Here is a 14,429-nt window from a genome sequence, read left to right as displayed (position 1 = left end):
CTCACCTGTGCATCAGTGGATCTTCATGTGTGCTGGAGGAGGTTACCCACTACAATAACCATCACTTATCTACCCGTCATAGACACTGGTAGACCGTGCCACGACAACGTGAGGTCGCCACAGTTCACACGACAGAAAATAAAAAAATAAATCACTAAAATATAATTGTATACAAAAGACATCAGCTAGGTCAAGCAGTTATTTTATTTCACTTTAGAGATAAACTTGATGGTTTTAGTGATCACAATAGTGAAGTTTTAGATGAATCAGGTAATGGAGGACACATTTTCTGTATTTGCAGGGGCCAATTTTTTTTTTTTTACTGCATTGGCGAGGCAGGTCAGGCTGCTGTTATGAATTACCTGCTAAAAATTGAGCTCCTTAAAAAGTGAAAATGAGAGTAAAGCTTTTGTTTATGTCACCCATCACATTGAAATATTTACCTTTCTGCAGCACTCAGCACTCTGTCTCCCTCCAGTGTGATAAAAGGTTGCACCCTGCGAACCTTAACCCTTTCCTGCTTTGTCCCATCTTCACTTTGTGCACTTCTTAGAGCTCTCCCGGACGGCTATGCGCTGTCTCCCAGGAAGTCTATTTCCTCTGGGAACAGAGCAGCATTTGACCAGCGTCTGTGACACTTTTCAAGATTTCATACTGGAGCATGTTTGTGTGCTTAGCTAGTGTATTTCTTTTGTTATAAGCTTGACTTTTCAGTTGGAAGAAAAACAATACGTGTGTGCACTTAAGCACTTTATGTGAGTGTGGTACGGAGGGCGAGTGTGTTTAAATAAGAGGAAAGGAAATGAAATTCACCGCTAAAATGAATTATGGAGTATGTATCTGTTCCTGCTGTGTTGTCGGAGTGCATGAGTGAACGGGGCTCATGTGCACTAGCTGCAGAAATAAAACCAGAAGTCGGCGGTGTGTTTTGGGCGTCGTGTCAGGTTCTGTATGAATTGCCTGCGGTTGCCTTGCAGGACTGATACCTCTGAAATCCACCATTTCTCCTGATTCCCTTTCAACAAAAACATGTCCCCCAGCTAAGGTGCTCCTTCCCTGTTTTTACCAGCACTTTTTCAAGAGAAAACAAAACTGTGCCGAGGAGCAGCCAGATACGGGTTTTTGTAAAGGTGTGTGGTGGTACTTTCTGAGGCACTGGCATTATACTGGAGGCCCATACCATACATGTTTTTCATTGTGAACATCTGGCTGCAAATATCAAAATCACTGCAAATTACTGCTGCTGTATTGTAGAGCTGTGAAAGGTAGAGACTCATAGATCATTGTAGTGTGTGTAAATTGTTATCAAAAGCACATAGAGCTTTTGGTGCCTTCACTAAAGATTAAGGGACACACTGTGATTGTCACGAGACTCTGAATGTGTCTAATAGTCTTTCGACTTGTGCTACACATGCTTAAGTTTTCTGTTTTTGATCTTGTTTTGCAATTCAGTTTGAAAAGCACATAAAATGAACAGTGAAAATGATAAAAGCTACATCTATCTGAAGGAGTTTGCAAATGCCGTGAACAGTTTGTATTATTTGATTTAGCATTTGCTCTCTGGTGTAAAGCCTCCATCTTGATTCATTCGCACCAGTTTATCGGCTGTTATTGCTGTTGTCTTTGTCTTCACTTCTCTCCTGACCCCAGACCTCCATGTTGCCCCTTTTGCTCGGCTACACTATTCACATATTCATCATTTTACAGCGAGCAGTGAAACCTTGGGCCCTAACTTTGGGTTGGTCTTATTTGGAAGTCGTGTCCAGTTTTTTCTATTACGCTGTGGGTGCGGTGGTGGTTGGGGGGGTGCCGTTGATGTCAGGCAGACTGATCATAAATATTTGGAGCTGCGGGGAGACAAAGGAGCTCAAATGGAAAAGGCTTGGCTGGACGAGGGGACCTGGTCATGTCATGTACCTCAGTCATTTTTCTTGCGCGCTTAGAACTCAGTCAGGGGTTTAATTGGAATCCAGACTTCAAAGAAAGCCCTCAGCCCATCCACGGCCCCCCAATTCCAGCTCCACTCGCCCTGCACTAACTCCCCTGGTTGGAGCCACTCATGTCCGCAGCCGCACACACTGATCATGACCACTACAATATCAGTGCGGCATCGCCTCTGGGTTTGAATGACTTTGACAACATGTTTAGAAGTGGGCTAATTGTGACAGTGAGGAAGCAGCGTTGCAAAGGTTGGACGACGTGCTTGTTTTATTTGTTGCGGTTCATTGTATATTTAAAACTTATGGATCAAAAAGTCTGTCAGAGAGAACCTATGCTCCAAACTTAAAAAAACCCAAACATATATAGTAGAATTCTTTCAATTGAGTTTTTTGTTGTAGTTCTTCACATTAATCAAATCTCACATGTTAGTAATGTAGTAATTTAGTAATTTACTTATTTCTTAAATCAGTCTGCCCACAGCTATGGTTGACTTGTTCTATTTATGTGTTTTGAATGGACTGAAGTAAATGTTTGCAATTATTTCTACACTGTCTACAACCTTACTCTTTGACTTTTGATTTTTTCTTTATGCTTTATTAATTGGAAGATGTATAAATATGAAAAAGTACATTTGAAATTAGAGGAAAAGAAAGTTAACTTTCTAATTGGCAAAGAGGGAAAAAATAGCAACAGAAATCTCTATCAGGGGAAGTATAATTAATATTGGTGCGGCAGGGCTGATGTGTGGTAACATGGGCCCCGTGTAATTAAGACTTGTGTCCGCTCCTTCGGACTTTCTGTACATCTTGTTAGCACTCTGCAGACGGCATACCTGCATAAGATAATATGTTTCTAAGCTATAATTATAGCCAGGGAAAAGGAGCTGTAACAAATCACTTTTTCCATTACACCCGGTAAAGGTGTTAATGACTCCTTGTCTTTTTGATGTCCCCATTTGAATTATGAAACACGCCCATTGTTTGAAGTACAGTTAATGGGTGAATTTCCAGGGGGCACGCATAAGTAACAATGTGTAGCTAATTTCAATAGTTTTTACAAGAATGAACACACCATTGCTTTAATCTGGGACTCATTTGAGTAAAAAATGTTTAATGTAAAATGTATAATTAAACACACGAAACTAATACAGAATTAGATTTAAAAAGAGGACATTTAAGAGACATAAAGTCAAATAAAAATACTTCAGTCCTGTCACATACAAAAGATAGGACTTATATGAAAGAACTGTTGAATATTGTTACAGAACAGTGAAGAGGTTGTATTTTGTAACACTAAAATTTGAATGAATGTGTGTTTTTATTGCATTCCAACATGTTATTTAAAAAAAGTCTTAATGTTTAGGATTAGATTATTATATTGTATTAGGGAAATATATTCAGCTCCTAAGCGCTGGTGGTGTATACAACTATGACTGCACTTTAAAGGAAAACAAAGACGTCTTTCTCTCAAGTCCAGAACCTGTCTGTGTGTCTGTCATAGGGAGAAGCGTGGTCTCTGAATGACTAATAGACCTGCTTATAGCCAATGGTTTGTAATGGGGGTGTTAATGACCGTGTTGCTTAAAGGTTACCTCTGAGTGCTGTTTTCTTTCTGTCGCACATCAACACTTTCATACTCCCACCAACGTGTTCACTTTGTTTTCCATTATCTACCTCCTTTTCTCCAGCTCATCATCGACATCCAGCTGATCAAGGGACCAAAGAATCAGACCAAAATGAAAAAAAAAAAAAAACCAGATAATGATGAGAGATAAAGATGGGTGCGGGGGGCGGCTACATGAACAACATCAGAGGTCCTAGTAGGAATACGACTTAAAGGAACTAGGCCTTTTTGAGTATAATGTGTAGTTCGTTGAAAGATCTGTCCGGAACAAGCAGGTGAGGGATGCATTGCCTCGTACACTGTCTGTATAGAGAGAAATCAGAACAGCACCCATAGCGATTCACATTTGAGTTTCATCAAATGTCTTTAAATTCAGCACTCCTCGCTCGATGGCGCTCTCAAAGTGCAGGGAACAATGGAACTATTTGTGGAAAATGGTGGAAGAGAAAAGAGGTGAGGATTTTTGGAGAGGTGTGTGCAGGTCAGGGGTGCTGTTCGCTGTACGCTGCTAGTTCGGGAGGGGGGTCCTAGCTTTTATGGTAATTGCATCTCAGCATCCCATTGTCAGTTGGCGCAGTGGTTGGTCTAATTTGGGAGCAGAGGTTGTTCCGTTTTGCACTCTGGCAGGCAGGACTATTGTCATATCCATTTGAGTCAGGGGCTCACTGTTGTGCCTGCCCTTTGTGGAGTTCTGGAAACAGTTAAAATATTTTTTAGTGACAATTTGGGTAAACAGATGTTCCTCAGAACAGATGAACTATTATGTAAATATGCTTTCTGTGAATAAGGCTTATTTTGAGTGTTTGGAACAGTAGAGAAATAGCAAAAATACATTAATCACAGAAAAGCCATTTTGTTGATCAGCTGTGAAAGAAACATGTGGATTGGTACGTTCTCCTTTCCTTCGTGTCTGTTTTGAATAAATACCCAACCCTTGTGATGCAAAAAAACATAAAATAAAATACCTTTTCAAATGTCACAATGGAATGTTTTCTTTTTCATTACTAACAATGCCAGGGTTAAGTTTACATAACAAAGATTATTTAGTGACATGGATAGAACAACCTCAACAGAGACCTAAAATATGCCCTAAACAGGGAGACTTCAAAGCCTTGTGTTTGGTATAAGCTTATATAAATGCTGTCTTTTATAAATGTCAAGAAAAATATTTTGCCGCACACAATCCTCCAATCATAAATCTGGTTCACACCTAGGTGATATTTAAACAAAATGACGAGAGCAGCCACCAGCATCACAGAGGAATTATATGTTTGGCCTTTTACTCAGTGTTGTAAAGGGTAGGGTATTACAACCAATGGGAGATTTTCTTTGCATCTCTTATCTCTGAATTTTACGAAATTAAATGTTTTATATCAGAATGGCTCCCACCAACAATAAAATGCATATATTGTTATGTTATACAGTGGATTTAAAAGGGTCCTTTATGTTAATAGTGTTTACGCAGGCCTAAAGCTCCCTGCAGAGAAGCATGCTGAGCCTTGCTGGGAGAGCGAGGGCCACCCTGCCTCTTCCACTGGATGCTACCGAGAGGATTATCCACTCACCGGCTGTGTTTAATGTAAGCCTTATTGTTTCCACTGTTAGGGCAGACTTTAACCCCTTTCAAAACACATTCTCTACCACTGCCCATGCCCAACAAATGAGAGGCTAGAATATATTTGTTGTAGTCTGCTGCCAATCAGTCGGCTATAAATGCTGGTATGAAGTTGATTTGCATTTTATCTCACACAGCCTTCTACCTTGTTAAGCTGTATCTCTGTTTTAGATGTCAATTGGCTATTCGTGCGGCCCATGCAGTGGAACTGTATTTACCACAGAGATTAAAAGAGCCAGTCTTCACATGTTCCATAAAAGCCTTAATTGGTGTGTTAAACATCAGGCTGTAATCACATGCGGTGAGCCTGTGTAGATGTGTAAATGGCCTCTGAGCTTCCTTCGTTCTTACATCACATCCTCGTGTGGGCTGAAAAGCTGAATCAGAAATGATGATACATGATGACTAGGCCAGTACCGAGGTTTTCTAGATTTGAGACTGAGGCGTCCTGGTGTAGCTCCTGCCTGGAGAAGATAAACATTTAATGCCTGTGACCAGAGCTCCTTGTTCCTTTTACTGGAACCAATCAAGACACTTACACAGTGCGTCCAGCTGTCATGGTTGTTTTGTAACTTGCAGCCCCAAGTTAATTTCACCACTTTAAATCACCAGAACATTGAAAGGCCAGACTGGAGATGCCACTGTCTGTGTGTGGGTCAGGATACAGTAAAGGATATACTGGACTTTATTGTTCTGTTTGGTAAGGGAATAAATCTCTGCATTTGACCCATCCTGGGGAATGTGTTGCTCCAATCGACCCATTTCTAGCAGTCTGTCTGGATGAATAGTGTACTATGCATTCAAACTCAAATCCTATCTAATACTGCATTTTTTTTTATTTTAGAATCTGCAACATAAAAAGTGTACTTAATATTGTCCTTAATTTATTACATTTTTAAATGCATTTTTTTCAAGTGACTGTGAAGATAGAATTTAATTAATTTTAAGAAGATAGTATTCCTAGGACTACTACCATATAACTCCTGTTACAAGTATACTATATTATTTATATGTTTATTTTATTTTATTTTATTTTTTTACTTTCTTAATGGCAATTCTTTATATAGATGTATATGATTCTGTTGGCGCTGATAGGGATTCCATATGCAAATCAAAGACAGCACTCTGGGGTTGTGCTGTCTGGCAGCGCGGTCTGAACGGAGATCTCCTCCCTGAAGCCCCCTTTAGTGGCTCTCCTGGGACACGAGATCCTCTGATGTGTGTAGTATATCTTCATGTCTTTGGCGAGCTATGATATTTTATGTCTTTACTACTGCTCTGGATGAGATTGCCGTTTTTATCTAAAGGTTCAAATATGGATTGTAATTGTGTGGCATATTTCTGGTTATTTCTCGTGTGATGTAGGTGTGGCACTATCCTTTTGTGTTATTTGAAGGCGAGTGCTGATAGCCTATGTAGATACAGGCTGATAGAAGAGCTTTATTATAACTGCACAGCTGCAGTGATGGCTGCGATCTCCCAGAGGCTAGAGGTGCTTATTATGCCTCCCATATGAAAAGTGGCTCATAACAGCCCAGTATGGATAACGATGCTTGAATGCTGGTTTTCATCTGATTTCATCTAAAGACTAACCACCAGTTTGCCTCCTAACTTCATTTCCTCTGCAGCTGTGATTTCTGCCCTGATGAAGTGTTAGGAGACTGAACAAAGTGGCTGAGGACGTTTGTGAAATGAACCGTCAAAAGTCCAGCTTTTAAAGGATCGGAGAAATTCTTTAGATATAACATGTTACAAACATTATGATATATAATCCTAAAGCACTGCAAAATGTGTTACTGTTCATACAGCCTTGTATCCATTAAAAGAGAACATGCAGTGTGTTATTTAGCCCTCAATGCCCATGAAGACTGGATTCATATCAACAAACAATTTACAATTTAATTTTACAGAATCCACTACACCCCAGTGATCCAACTGAGCTCAAATTCATCAATTGCCAACAATTTCTCTCGTGTTATGCTTTCAACTTATTTTACATCTACATCTACTATCTACTATACCTCAACAAAAATCAGTGATATCACAAAGCATTTACATATTTGAATATTATAGCAAGATTAGAAAGAGGTATAGTCTTGTGTTGCATCTGTTTTAATAAGGTTAGGCTGAAGCATTCTTTTGTTTATCAGTCAAGCCTTAAAATAAACAAGGAGCTTAATCCATAGCTATCAAAGTGCTAGAAAGTGAATAAATGTATGTCACTTGAATTAATGTTTGTATAGCGCCTGTGTCGCATGTGTTGTGATGTTAATGTGTACAACGGAGCCACTGTTTTTATGTGCAAGACAAATTTCAGATCTCTGATCTGACAAACTCACCTTAATAACAAGGACACAATAACAAGGCAAAGAGCCAGCAGCCATGAAATAAGTGTTGATCACATGGTTCTTTGTCGTCCCTAAAGTGGAACAACTGTTCGTGCTGCAGAACCAGTCTTCCATAAACATTGACCTTAAGCCTGAAAAATCAATGTGCTTTATGAAAACCTGCTGCTAACTAACTTCTTATGAATCAGTTCAGACCTACTGAAAATAAAGTACTTCTTTATTTAAATGTAACAGTTATATTTACCATATGGATATAAGAATGAAAATATATACCCCGTCTCAGCAGCACTGTTGTTTGTTTGCCTCAGTGGTCAATGGAAGTATTTCCCTTCCCCCCCTCGCAGCGATGTCCTTTCTTTGAGCTGCATTAGAATTTAATATTCCATGAAATAAGGCGGCCCATCAGGCTATTGTAATCACGCCAGGTTAATAGAAGAAGTAAAATGACTCTTACTCCGTATACTGTGTGACATCGTCTGAGCCTCAGCCTTTTATCCTCAATCATGAGTGCATTTGAAGCCCAGCTGTGCAATAGTATTTCTTGGCACCTCTAAATTCTTTATTCTCCATTCCCAAGTGTTGTGATTATTATTAGGATTCTCAGTGAATGGCTGATGCCAATCCTTCTGAAAGTGAGACCACTGATTTTCCACTTCTAATAGGATGTTCATTTGGAGGAGGAAGCTTTGAACCCTCAATATTTTCTTTTCAGATTTCTTTTTCTCAGTCTAACTTTTCATTAGTGGATCTTTTGTTTTGTGTTGACAGAGAGTGCCGTGGGCGTCACTCTCACCTGCAGTCCAAAGATGGCGGGTGTCAGTGCTTGATGTGGTGTAATAGTATATTTGACCTGCAGCGCGAGGCACAGCGGCCTGCTGCTCCACAGCACTGAGACTGCACTGTGCCATACATGTGCCACACAGCCTCTCTGCTCCCTGTGGACCTCTCTTTATTACTGCAGCTCACCTCTATTAGGCCAGGGCCGCCTCATGACACCTGACGAAAGCCCAAAAGCTGCTCAGTCGGACTCAAGGCACCCCCACTTTCAAGAAACCTTGGCTCTTAGCATCGCTTCTACTCTTTATTCACCTACTCTTTATTCAGGATTTCTTATTTACTGTGAGCTCCAAGAGGGTGTCAATTCATGGAAAGTTTACAATAACTTGGTGGTCAATGATGTTTGTCGCATTGTTAAATTAAAATTACTGCTGTGTTGATTTACTTTACTTACAATCTAAATAATTTTATGTGAAGTATTCATTTATCTAAAAAACATCATCATCAGTGACTTTTACAAAATCCTAATCTGTCAAAAATATTATGTTATGGTGTTTTTGCCAGCACCTGTATTGAAAAATTTGAGGTCTCAGGTCTTTGTTCATTTGAAATGTTGTTGTTGTTGTACTTTTTTGTATTTTCACCACATAATCATGCATGTTTAGTAACTGAGGGGTTACACAGGAAAGCAGGAGTTTGTGTACATGGTGTATGCTGATTTATGGCAGGGCCAGAGAGCAAAGCCCTGAAGCTGCAAATGCAGTGCTTCAAATAGAGATTGCTGGTGGCCTTTGGTGTGATCAGTGACCCAAGGTGAGGCACTTAGTGATTTATTTTTCACCTCTCCCTCATCTCTCTTATGCTGTGCTGTACTGACTCAACCCTGCATCTTTTGTGGAAAACTGGCCCTAGCCTTGACTCGGACTCCCCCAGAACATACACAAGTTAAACATGTCAGACATGCAGGCTGTGGAGAAAACATTCAAATGTGGCTCATATTTTTAGACTTTCTGTGATATTTTATAAATCATCACACATTTCATTTTTTGTTTCTTTTGTGTTTTGTAGTTTGTTTCAAACTGCTCTCTGGCTCTCCCTCACAGTGTGCTTGTTGTGCACACCTTGTGGACTACTCTCAGAGCCCCATAGCTGTCTACAGCGGAGGTTGGCTAATGAGGAAATGTCTTCTCAGTTGAGTGGACTTGATGGCTGGAGGAAAACCTGCAGAATAAGCCCTACAGCTTCATCTGTCCTCTGCCTGGTAAATGTGTATAGTGGAGCCCATGCGCTGCACACACTTGCATGTGAGCTAGCAGCTTGAGCATGAGAGACCAAACATATTTTACTGCATGAAGCTAGGGCTGACATCTCTGTGGCCCGGGATCCTTCTGGAGGTTTACTGTGATTTTCAATACAATTATACCTGCCAGCTTTGACTGGTAAAGTTAGCCTGTGCTCACGTCACAGCTACAGTTGAGCTAATGCTGAGGCCCAGGGCCAGTCTGATAAACCAAGATCCTCCTCACTGCCCAGGAGTGAAGCCATTCACACCCAGGAAGGTGATAATGAGCACGGTCTGTGGGTGTCAGGACTGTGGCCTGTCCTTGGAGTGTGTCAGACACAGGCACACTCTTAAAGAGGCTGTGTGGAGGTGAAAATGACCCCACAAGGCCGCCGACGCTGATTACTGACCTCTGCTCCTCCAAATAGGATCTGCTCATCTCTTATGGGCCTGTGCATGTGCCTTAACTATTTAAAAATATACTTTTGCAGACCAAATGGGAAATGTAAGATACTATCTTAGAATGATGATGAAGTAAGTTACCATGTTAACTGGTTTGAGACCTGGTTGTATTGCAGCATTGTGTTATTTTTTAGTGTCACTTTGACAGGCTGATCTCTGGTGACCTATGGGTGTTTGTCTGTCTGGGGCCTACTGTGCTTTTAGCATCATATATCAAATTAGTCATAAAAAGCTGTCCCTGCCTTAGCCGCGGTGCACGCTGGGACCTAATGAGAGATGCTCCATCAGCTGCGGTAAGACGCCACTCGCCTCCTCAGTCCTCGCATCTCTCTAATAAAGAAAGGAGGGGTGCTGAGGACAATTTGATCCCTTACATGGAGTGTATTACCACTTGAGCGGCCGTGTCCGTGTGCCGTCCATTCGCCTGTATGAAGCTAGATGGTAAACGCACTGGCTCATTTTCCAGGTGAGAAGAGGTTCTTGCACAGGGACTTGAGCACTTCTCACTAATTTCACAGATATTTCACAGGAGCTCCAAAGAACATTTTTGTGTTGCGCTGGTCTTTGAGGAGATTAGGAAGAGAGAGTCTGTGTTAACACCGTGTGCAGGGAAAATGAGCCAAGAACAGACACATTCAACCAAGGTGCTTTATTGGTGATGAATCTAATCGTAACCAGTTCCAATGGGCAAAGACTTCTATGTGAAAATTAAACCTTTATAGATAGCAGACAGAACAAAACTACTATTTCTGATTGATTATAATGACTGAGCCATTACTGAAACCATCTGTGGAACTCATTATGTTTCATGACTGATCTTTTAAAGGTACGTTACTCTGTTTGTAACAAAAAATTAGAAACTGACAGAATTTTTATTCACTGTCTATGAGCAGCAAAGACCATCTATTCTATCTATCTATCTATATATGTTTTATTATTTTATATATTATTCTTTATTTGGCAGGATTACATAAGTAGGCAATACAGTGTCTTGCCCAAGGATGTACAGTACCAACAGAATTGCCGCTTGCTGATTACGCATTACAGTAATGTTTGTTGTATTCATTTTCATTACCATTTGTTGATTGAGCTTATACTCAATTAAAACGCTCATTGAATAGCAAGACTTAAGGGTCGGATGATTCTGTTGTTAGTATGACACCTGTGGAGAATTGGTCTCTCCATAACCATTGCAATTATTGTCCCTGTTCACATGTTGCTGACTCTTCAAATGAACATTATTGGTCAGATACACATTACAGTGATAGACTTCCTCTATCACCGAGCCAGAGTTGACGACTCAGCTGTAACATGCACATTAACAGCCCAGAACATGAACAGTGTTGGAGCAGAAAATAGGGCCCCATATGGTCCCCTAACGGCTCACTGCCTCTCCTTTGCCCTCTGCAGTCACTGTCAAAGAAAGTCCAATTTATTAATATCTTCTTTAACGTTAGGTTCATGTGTCAAGGTCATGAACACATCAGACTTGCAAATTACATTTTTATATTTTATCTTTTAGGTCTACAGCACACACTGTTCTGTCAGAGTGTGAGTTCAGAAAAGGCACATTCAACAAATCCATTCACTAGCACACCGTTTGATTCCCCTGCTCTCCGCTACTATTTATTCTAATATCTTCTGGCATTATTGCAGTAACTCATAATGAGATCTGATAAATTAAAGCTCATATTGTTCAGCTGCCATGTCTGTTCTTGATCAGGATGCCAATTATAGAGGCTAATTTTCCCCACTCTGGTCTGTGTTCCTAACAAAGACAGGTTTCTGCTGGGTGGATAGAGCTGACACATGTTGACAGGTCCTTTTCTGAAATTGTTTTTTTCCCCCACAAATATTCCAGTGTTATGATGGCACCTTCTGCATTCTGATTACATTCTGCCCTCATTTTCTTTTCTTTCTTTAGGGCCAACATCCAAAATTGTCCTCCTTTGACTGAACTCAAGATGTCACAGAGGAATCTTTAGCGTGAATAGAATACATTTGACTTGCTTTATGGGAGATGACATGTGGATGGGGTCTGCCTTTATTTGAATAGATGTAGTCGAGTGCCTCTCCCGAACTAGCGTCAGGGGAGGCACACTTGATAAGTAAATAAGTAAATAAAACTAACATGCTTGCAGGCGGGTGAATGAGCGCCTATCTTTTCATAAACTATATATGAGATGCTTTTTGCAAGTCAAATCTTTCTGGGTGTTTGCTTCCTCCAAGCACACATGCAATGGAAGTTACCTATTAGTTCATAATACCGTATTACTTAGCTTGATTATCCCAAGTCAATCAGACGTTTATGTGAGTGAATTTTAATATCTCTTTCTATCTTTCCATATAGGCGCCCTGTTTAAATACAATACAAACAGAAAAGTATACAAGTCCATATAAAACATTAAAAAACAGGTGTGGATGTGTGTATAAAAGTTCATTACCAGATTATTAAATTGCGATTGTGTTTCCAGCGTATCCAGTTTTGCTTTTCCCTGCAGTATATTCCATTTTTTGTGAAGTAAAACAGCTAAAAGCCCTCTAACCCATCTCAGTTTTGGTGCAGCTAGTCCTGTAATCTGGTTATAAATGTTCCTGTATCAATGATTAACAAGCAGATGAGTTATTCTGGCAGTTTTTGAACGTCTCATTTATTAATATTAACTTACACCTCATTGTTTTTTGTGGATACTCATATTACCTTGGTTATTTTCTATCAGAATTTATCAAGAGTATCAACATAAAATCTTTACGGCTATATTAAACTGCAGTGGTACTAATTTTATGTATGTATTTATGTAATTTTTCAGGACTTACCATTGATCTACATAGAGGAAAAATATAAACTTTCAAACCCTCTGCCAAAGCACACACACAGTGATTATGCATGCACTGTAAGTCTTTTGTTTTGTCAATCTCCACACTAATTTGTTTCCACCTGCTTGAGTCTCTCTGCCCTCTGCATCCCCGGCATCACCATGAAGAGTCTATTTGAGTAATGCTGACCCATAATGAAGGCCCTCAGATGGATTCCTGCTGTATGTTATTGCTCTAACAATCTCCTATGTAAGATGCTTTTTGACTGCTGGTTGTGCAGTGACCTGTGCACATCAAGCTTCCTTCTATTTATTGGGTTGTCTTCTTTCCACACTAATGGCCATAGGGGGCTGAGCCTGGGCTTCACCTGACCATTGCTCACAAAGCCCGGTCTCTGGAACCGACAGGCGGAACGGAAATCACATTAACCCAGCCAGAACCGAACCAAAAGCCAACATACTTTTGCACATATTTCTAAAAAAAAACAGAGTATGTGACTATTCTTCCCTTCATCAGCCAGGCTCACTGTCTGTTGTTTACCGCTGTTTCATGAGTGCTGTCTGCCACCCACACTCTTTTACTTTTACGGGGAAGAGATGGGCAGCTTGGGAGGGGGACACTACTGGCTTCAAGATGCCAATGGTCTAATGGGTGAAAGCATAATATTGGTGCATAACTTGGCAACACACTTTACAATAACTACACTTACATTAGACTCAAGCAAAATCAAATACTTCTGGCTTAGTAACTACTCAAGACACGCCACCCACCTTGTTTAGTATGAAAGTAGCGTGTGCCGATGCCACACGTGGGCACCCTCGCTTCCCTCAGTGCATGCGAGGACATTATATTTGGTAAGCTATTTGTTCATTATAAATTAAGTGTAGGCTCATGTTTTATTAAAGATAATTAAGGTGTAAAATCGTCATAAAGGGGTACCCATAAATTTGTTTAATGCCATGGGGATAATTCAAATGAGATACTGCCAATTTTTGTCGTTTATTTAGTGTAGCATGGCATTTCAAACAGGTCAAACTGTCTTGTGCTGTGGTAAGAATCTAGGCCAGCCATATCCTGCCTGTGGGCTTGAGAGGAAGGAGCAGAGGATGAATTAAAGCTAAATTAGTTATCCTAGCAGCTATATTGGAGTTTTTTTATCCTCCATGTCTCTCATCGTTCATCTGCGTGCACTGCTCTGTGTCCAGGAGGCATCTAGACTCATTTCTTCTCTCCCCTTTACATTGCACCTCATCATAAACTCCCTGGTCTGCGAAGCACTGTGGAGAGTAAAGCTGCCATATTTCAGCTGTGCTCTGGCCAGCAGTCCCTGGTCTTTAAAGGGGAGTCAGCGGGCCTTTGCAGTTTGTTGTTTTTATTTAATGTGCTGCTACTACTTCCATGTCATATTTTCTCTCTTTAATTGATGCTAGTGCTTGTGTTGTTGCCCAGTACACCACTGAGAGGATGCTTTCTCCAAACAGGCCCTTATCTGGCTCTAATAGGCCTGGCTCTCCTCTGAGGCCTTCAGCTATGTCGGGCCACTGCTGCCTGCGGTCTGAACTAC

The sequence above is a fragment of the Periophthalmus magnuspinnatus genome, chromosome 3 (genome assembly GCF_009829125.3).
Source record: "Periophthalmus magnuspinnatus isolate fPerMag1 chromosome 3, fPerMag1.2.pri, whole genome shotgun sequence".
NCBI classification, from domain to species: domain Eukaryota; kingdom Metazoa; phylum Chordata; class Actinopteri; order Gobiiformes; family Gobiidae; genus Periophthalmus; species Periophthalmus magnuspinnatus.
The sequence above is the reverse complement of the archived record's forward strand: the minus strand, read 5'-3'. Positions refer to the sequence as shown.